The sequence below is a fragment of the Triticum dicoccoides genome, chromosome 3A (genome assembly GCF_002162155.2).
Source record: "Triticum dicoccoides isolate Atlit2015 ecotype Zavitan chromosome 3A, WEW_v2.0, whole genome shotgun sequence".
Lineage (NCBI taxonomy): Eukaryota > Viridiplantae > Streptophyta > Magnoliopsida > Poales > Poaceae > Triticum > Triticum dicoccoides.
In genome coordinates, this window is record NC_041384.1 from 535,244,357 (window position 1) to 535,253,241 (window position 8,885).

General features: G+C 44.7%; 1 pseudogene; it reads left to right on the forward strand.

Moving 5' to 3' along the window:
* Positions 1-2,193: 2,193 nt before the first annotated feature.
* LOC119273543 lies at positions 2,194-4,845 on the forward strand (annotated as a pseudogene).
* The last annotated feature ends 4,040 nt before the right edge of the window (positions 4,846-8,885 follow it).

Consider the following 8,885-nt stretch of genomic DNA (forward strand, 5'->3'; position numbering starts at 1 on the left):
GTGTATGTACGTATGTGGCTATGTGTATGCATATGTTCATAGAAAATTTTGTATAATGTATTTGTGTATGTATAATGTATATGTGTATGTATATGTGTATGTATAATGTTCATATACAATGTATAATGTATATGTGTATGTATATGTGTATGTTAGTTTAATTTTTTTGTTCATAGATTTTTTTCATATATATATAGAAAGTTTTTTGTTCATATATAGAAAGTTAGAAGAAAATTTAGAATATGCTAAAATTTATAAGAAAAAGAAGGATAGGAAAGAAGAAAATAAGAAGAGGAAAGAAAGAAGAAGAGAGGAAAAGAAGAGGAGAAATAAATAAGAAGAAGAAAAAAGATGGAACAGAATTCTATTTTCTCTTCTTCTCCACTATTCCTTTCTTCTTCTCCTCTTTTTTTTTCTTTTTTTCTTCGATCTTCTCCTCTAGCTATCCCTTTCTTCGATGGTTCTATAGGGTCGAGGGATCGAGGGTCGAGGGTTCCAGGGTCGTCTAGGGGTCGAGGGTTCCAGGGTCGTCGAGGGTTCGAGGGGTCGAGGATCGCCGAGGGGTCGAGAGAGGTTTCCTAGTGTCAAAGTATTGAAGAAATCCATGGCTTCATCATTAGCCGGAAGCAACCAGGGCATGACGAAGTCCTCCAAAGTTATTTTGGAATGGTGTCCCGGATAGGATAATTTGCCTTTTTGTTTGAATTTCAGCAAAGGCCTTCCAAATAACGATATTTGGAAGGTTCTTGCTGAACTTTGTACCAAAAAGCGAATTATCTTATCTGGGACTCCGTTCCAAAATAACTTTGGAGAGCTTCGTATCATCATGCATCTGTTACTTTCGTCTAATGATGAAGACATGGTTTTGTTGAATCCTTTGACACTAGGCAACCTCCCGACCCCTCGGCGATCCTATCGAACATGAGAGGAAGAAGAGGATAAAAAAAAGAAGAGGAAGAAGAAGAAAAAAAGAGGAGAAGAAAGAATAGAGGAGTTCTACTCCTCTATTCTTTCTTCTCCTCTTTTTTTCTTCTTCTTCCTTTTTTTATCGGGAATGAGGGTCGTCGAGGGTCGCTGAGCGGTAGAGGAGAAACCCTAAATAGAAAGTATCGTCGGTGTGAGATACATGTACCGTCGGTGTCGGACACTACATCCACGTCCCACAAGTAGCGCGGGCTTCGATGCCCACGTCACTTGTGGGACGTGGATGTAGTGTCCGACACCGACGGCCACATGTATCTCACACCCACGAAACTTGCTATTTAGAGGAGATTTCTTCTTCTTCCTCTTTATTTTATCGGGAACGAGGGTCATCGAGGGTCAGGGTCGCCAAACAGTAGAGGAAACCCTAAATAGAGAGTATCGTCGGTGTGAGATACATGTGGCCGTCGGTGTCGGACAATACATCCACGTCCCACAAGTGGCGCGGGCTTCGATGCCCACGTCACTTGTGGGATGTGGATGTAGTGTACGACACCGACGGCCACATGTATGTCACACCCACAATACTTGCTATTTAGGGTTTCCTCTATCGCTCGGTGACCCTCGACGACCCTCGTTCCCGATAAAAAGAAGAGGAAGAAGAAGAAAAAAAGAGGAGAAGAAAGAATAGAGGAGTTCTTACTCTATTCTTTCTTCTCTTTTTTTTCTTCTTCCTCTTCTTTTTTTATCCTTGAAGCGTTGTTGAGGCCACCCCAAACCCTAGAGAAGCAGCGTCGAGGCCACCCCAAACCCTAGAGAAGCAGCGTCAAGGCCACTAATTAATATTAGTTCTATGTTTTTGCCACTAATATATCCGTCTGTCATGTTTGAATAATAATTGCCATGTTGTCAATATTTGTAGAAACTATGGACACCGCCCGAGACGAAGTACAAGAAGAGTTGTTGGGGGACATAATCGCATGAGGAAGTGATGCCATCTGCTCGTTGTTTCTCAACGAGACCGATGGTCTGGAAGCAGCTGATTATGATGGCTCCGGTGACCTAATGCCGGTGCAAGAAGGAGACCGTGAGGACGGCTCCGGTGACCCAATGCCGGTGCAAGAAGGAGACCGTGATGACGTCTCCGGTGACCGACTAAGTCCGGCCTGGTATATATATTAGTTAAGCTTCTGCTGACTAGCTAATTGATGCATTCATTGTTTTGGTATGTACACATATTAATTAAGTCTTTGTTCTTTTTTCTAGCCCTCCGGATCGAGCACAACTTCGGTAAAGAGACGAGGCCCGAAGAAAAAGTTGAGCTCGGATGAAAAGTTTGAGATCATAGCAATCGCGCCCGACGGCCAACCGATTGAACCCCTCCGGACAAAGAGCGCATTTGTTGCTCAGTGCGGGGTTTTGGTTAGGGACAAGATCCCGATCAGCATCCAGCAATGGTTTAAGCCGGCTACAGAAGACCCTGAGGTGTCTTATGTCAATGATATGCAGAAAAATGATCTTTGGACTGAGTTGAAGTCAAATTTCACCCTACCGCCAGAGGATAATCCAGAGAAGCCAGTTAAAGAGCAATTAATCAAGTCTTTTGCTCTTAAGAGGATGGCAGAACTATTCAGGAGGTGGAAGAAAGAGCTGAATAAGTTTGTCAAAAATAATGAGACACCGGAATTCAAGGGCAGATATGAGAAGATCAGAGATCACTGGCCCGCATTTATGGCCCACAAGACATCAGAAAAGAGTAAGAAGATGTCGGCGACAAACAAGCAAAATGTTGCGAAGAAGAAGCATCACCATCGCACGGGGTCAGGTGGCTACCTTGTAGCCCGGCCTAAGTGGGCCAAGACTGAGAATGATCTGGTTGATAAAGGGATCGAACCAGAGACAATTACCTGGCCAGACCGTTGCCGGACTTGGTTCTTCGGGGCTGGCGGAACCTTGGACCCTGTAACAGGGAAGTGCATTTGGACGAACGATCAAATGGACATACCAGTCAGGAAGCTTCAGCATTATATCGAAGCAGCGCAGCAAGGGACGCTCTTTCCAGACAGAGAGAACGACGAGCTCACAATGGCCCTCGGGAATCCTAAGCACCCTGGACGGACATGAGGCACGCCAGGCTCCATTCCGTGGAAGGTTGGGTTTCCGGACGCAGGCGGTTACAAATCCCATGAGAGGAGGAAAAAAGTGCAGCAGACCCAAATGCAAGCGCTGCAAGCAAGGGTACAAGCGATAGAGGAACGAGAAGCAAATCGCAGCAAACGTACTGCCGAAGCTTCCCCCGAAGCTACCCCGCCATCTCAGCGGAGAAGCAGCGTGGCTTCCACCGAGCTGCTTTAGCCGGAGCATGCCTTGACGGCTCCTGCCAGCTATCCCGTGGATGCTATCACAGAGTCTCAAAATTGCCACCTTATGACGTAATGGATGAATTTGAAGGTCAAGGCGGCTGTTGGCTCTGTTTATCCTACTGAACCCGGTGCAACTTTTCACTGCTGGCCGATTCCAGAAGGATATGCTAGGGTGATGGTGGATGAAATAACGGAGGGATTTGAGGACCTCCAGCTTGACCACCCTACCAGTGAAGGGGAGACTAGGCTGGGGTCTGCTCTGAAGACTCCATGCCTATGGCGGAAGGAGCTCATCAACCTTCCGAACTGGATGCCTCCGCCTCCTACTCCTCCTTCGGCAAGTCAGGGCACTCCGCCTCCTCCACTCCCTCCTCCTCCGGTGAGTCAGGGCACTCCGCCTCCTCCACCGCCTCCTCCTCCAGCGAGTGACGATCAGGGCACTCGACCGGCTCCTTCTCCAGCGCGTGGCGGCACTTCGCCTCCTTCTCCGCCTGCACCGACGCGCCCCAGCAGCCAGCCTCCTCCTTCTCCGCCTCGTCAGCAAGGGCGGAAGAGACCTGCCGCCGCTCCGACTGCTTCGGCGCGTCGTAGTCCTTCTCCTCCGCCTTGTAAGCAAGTAAATAAGACAACCGCTCCGTCTGCTCGGTCGGCGTCTAGCAGTACAGCCAGAGGCGGGAGGACATACAGATTCGGTCCTTCTCTGAAGACTCCAGAGAAGTTACCATACGAGAGGACCCCGGAGGAGAATGCCAAGATCGCACGAACCGAAGTGGATGACTGGTTTCAAGGGTTGAAAGCAAAGAGACATCCACTTCCGGAGGAGAAGGTAGATCCGGTGAAAGCGAAGCGCACTCTGGCTGCCCTGACAAAACCACCAAAGTCTCCGCCAAAAGGAAACTATGAGCGCATTATTGGAAAGGAATTTGCCGAAGCGGAGCGGTCGGGAAGTACTGTTAGTGATCAAAGGTTGGAAGAACGACGAGCTGGGAAACAAATTGCCCAGCTCGGCGAACAAGCGAAGCAATCGTGCCCCCCGCTCAAGGTGCCTAGCCACAACGTCGCTAATGATCCGAGGATGGTGCCCGGTTATAGCAATCTTGCAGATTACCTGCCCGACGATGTACATTATGAACCCATGGAGGTGCAGATACAAAGATACGAGTACGGGAAGCCTCTCGTCAAAGATGAAAGATCTCTATCAACGATGATGCGAAGATTGCATGATTGGTACTCGAAAATCTGCAGAGACTCTGGGGGTAGGAGTACTTTGTATGTGAAAGTTAAAAAGGAGCATGACCTCGTTGGAATTGAATTGTTGCCTGTTCCATTTGAGGAGTTCTATCAGTTTTTCAATCAATTGGCCCTCGATAAAACAACGGTCGCCTGCTACTGTCTGTAAGTAGTACTACTTCTGTCATTAAGTCTCTCTCTATATAGCTCAGCTCTTTCATTGCATGTATTTATAATCATCCTCGCTATATTATGCAGATTGAAGATCGCCAAATTGAAGAAAAGATAAGTCGGTGATATTGGGTTCATTAACACATATCTCATAGATGCAACTCAGGTTAAATTTCATGCCGCAGCTACCGAGGCCAACTTGCTACGATCGTTGGTAATAAATGAAAACAAAGATATAGTACTCTTTCCTTACAACTTCAAGTGAGTGTTACTGTCTTGTGCGTATTCAGTTTCCCTTATATATTAGTCAAGGTTATAGTAATGTAATTGATGAGTTATGCATGTGTGTGCAGTTTCCACTATATTCTCCTAGAGATTAAGCCTGAGCAGGGACTAGTAACCGTCTTAGACTCAAGACGAAAAGATCCCCAGGACTATGCAGACATGACTCAAATACTCGAGAAGTAAGTTAAATCGATCATTATCCACCATATCAGCAACTTTTTTCATTTCCTGATATATCAAGTAATTGTTTTCTTTGTCCGGAAGGGTTTGGAGAAAATTCACCAGAAAAGCTCCGGGACTGCCGAAGGAGCTGCAATTTAGACACCCGAAAGTAAGTACTATAGTAGCATGTTCCGCACATCTACTAGTCATTCAAGCGCTAGTTTCATCAATACCATTTGGCATTCTTGCTTATCAGTTTGATTGACCTCTATTTCTTGTAAAGTGGTTGTGGCAGGAACAAGGGAATGATTTCTGTGGATACTACGTTTGCGAGTCCATCCGCCACACGACCTGTGAGCGGGGCTACACTGACGAACAATATGAAGTACGTAAATAACAACATTCACAATTTTATTTTATTACCATCATTTGTGTTCAGTTTCATTCATTCATATATATATGTATTGACCCCCTTCTTTAAATTAGATGTTTTGGAAGCAGGATGAACTCCTAGCACCAGCTCGCATGCGAGCAATTCAAGAGGAATTGGCGGCATTCTTTCTTGACCACGTGATCCCTGAAGACAGAGAATACTATGTGGACCCTGAGTCCGTATGATTATATTTGTAAGAGATAATTATTGTATATATGTAGCCGGTAGTGTCGGATAGATATACGAGAACTTGTTGTTCGACCAATCTCTCGAAGAAGGAGAGGTGGTCGATATGACTTCTCTCTGTATGCATATATGTTCATGACGATCTTCTGTTTCCTTCGTTTGCTTACTAGCTAGCTAGCGTGTCTAGTCCTCTCTATACATATGTATAGTACGTAGCGTCGACCAAGCACGGACATAAGAGAGGACACTTCTCTCTATTAATTATAGCTAGCTAACACAATATATGAAACACCTAACTTAACCCCCTAAAACCCCCACCCCCCCCCTTCAAAAAAACAAAAACCCCAACCACAGAAATGCTGACGCGTGGATGCCTATTGGTCCCAGTTGGTGCCACTAACCGGGACCAAAGGGTCTCCTACCTGGGCTCCGTGCACAGGCCACGTGGAGGCCCATCTGTCCTGGTTCTGGATTGAACCGGGACTAAAGGGACAGGGCATTAGTACCGACCCTTTAGTCCCGGTTCCAGAACCGGGACAAAAGGCCCTTACAAACCGGGACAACAGGCCCTTTTTCTACCAGTGGTAGTGATCTAGGGCTTTAGCTAGTGGTTGTGTCCTATAGTCAGCGTGTGCTCTGATACCATCTTGTAGTGACCAGACCACAAACAGTCTGATCTCTGTGCATCAGTGTCATCCCTGGATCGGTAATGCTGACATGCACAGTACTTGAGGATTTATAACAGAGTAGCAATCACACACTTATTACATCGAATGTCTCAAAAGAGAACTTATTACAATAAATATGGCTTAAGGCCATCTAATACGATAACAGCGGAAGGCTTGGAAGATAAAGTGAGTCCATCAACTCCAACGACATCACTGAGTGAAAGACCACGACCTAAGGCTCCTTACTCGTCATCTGAAAAGTCTGCAACATGATACGTTGCAGCCCAAAATGGGTAAGCACATGGAATATTCTGGCAATTGTAACACAAGAGAGTAATGAACAACGTAAAGCTATCACTACATGCATATATGGTTGGTGGAGGCTGTATGGTTAATAGGTTTTGCGAAAAGCCAATTTTTCCCTACTGCAAAGGAATATGTTTTATTTAGCTACAAAGTTTGTTGAAAACATTGAGAAGGTAAACCCCCTCTCAATCCCAATTAAAAGTAATTAATAACCCAATCAAATTATATTTAAGAGTGATGAGATCCACATGATAATCCAAGAACTAGATACTCAAGATGTCCATAACCGGGGACATGGCTAACCATGATTAGTTTGTACACTCTGCATAGGTTTGTGCACTTTTCCCCACAAGACTCGATCTCCTCCATTGGATTTCTCGCACTACAAGGTGTTTGAGAAATGGATGTCCGAGACACAGTCTTTCAGAAGCATTAGCACCTTAAGATGGGTAGACCGGTACACCTACATCCCCTACATCTTCTAGTCTACCACTATAAGAGTTCACATGACTTAATCAACTATGCCAGAGCCCATAATGGCATGTGGTTGCACAAATAAGTTTTCAGCATGAATAATCTTATGATCCCTTTGAACCTGGGTGGCGGTCCATAGGAAAATCACACAGTACCCCGGGATTTCCAAAAATACAGGCAATCACTGGGTTCCCCAGGTGCCTCACTCCACCCAGATGTGTATTAAAGTTGCCACCTTAAGTTGAACCATTAAGTAAACAATCTCACAATCTGTCATGGAATACACTCAAACCCAATCCACGTCTACGAGCATAGCATAGTAATATAAGCATAACGTAGAAGTAACTCCTAGGGTTTGATAACAAACAGGTGAATAGGTACTACCTCATCTACATCCCAACCCACAATTTTTCAGATCCTAACCATGCAAGTGTTTGAGGATTGATCTAATGCAATAAAACTGGGTAGTAAAGAGGTATGATCAAAGTGTTACTCGCCTTGCTGATGATCCGTGAAACCTAGAGACTCGATGTAGCACGCTTCGCACTCCGGGTACTCTATCGCAATCAAACAAGCATTCAATAAGCAATCATGCAAGGGCACGGGTAAAACTCAAATAAGAAGTCTAACCAGAAAGTTCAACTTAAGAACTCCGGCTTGCAAAAAAATCAAATCAAACGGAGCAACGAAACTGAAACTGCGAAAGAAACAAGCTTCATTTACTAATCTGGACTAAGGTCAAATTTTACAGTAACAAAAACTTGTTTAAGTTAATTAAACGGAAAGAGGGTTTGAGATGAAACTCTAGGCGCTTGAATCGCTTGATTCCGATGAACGAGCGAAAAGTTATACTAAAACAAAAATCGGATCAAAAATCGCGATCGAAAAATAATCGCGGAAAATCCGATAAAAAGAAAAATTGACGAACAGACTAACGAACGAACGTTCGTTGTCTGCAGCTAAAATCAAACGATCCTCTTTTCAAAATTCACGAAAAACGCGAATATGAAAATAATGAAATCTCCAACTCTCTCCGTAGGTCCTTGAGTTGCGTAGAATTTCTAGGATCACGCCAAAATGCAATAAAATATGATATGCAATGATGATCTAATGCATAACATTCCAAATTGAAAATTTGGGATGTTACATCACTATACTTATAGAGCATTGCAAGAGCTAATCTAGCAATGAGAGATGAAATGACAAAGTTGCTAACCTTTGTGTTCACTTGGATGGATGGGGTGCCTTCAAATCTTCACAATTTTTGGCAAAATTGGAGTGTGAGCTTGAGAGGAAGAGGAAGAAAACAGAGGAGAGGAAAGGGGAAGAACAGAGAGCTCGGGCTCGACGAAGGATTTATATAGGATGACCTTTAGTCCCGGTTGGTTATACGAACCGGGACTAAAGGTGTTGGTGGGGCCCAGCCTGCCACCAGCTCTTTAGTCCCGGTTCGTGACACGAATCGGTACTAAAGATTCGCCACGAACCGGGACTAATGAGCGCCGCCCGCCTAGCCGTTGGAACCGACACTAATGGTCACATTAGTGCCGGTTCAATTACAAACCGGGACTAATGAGCTGAACATTATGCCCTTTTTCTACCAGTGTAACCACTTACTAAATAAACTATTTCTATTAAACAATTACTAAAAACGGTAAAAAATCTACATTATACAAGAACATATCA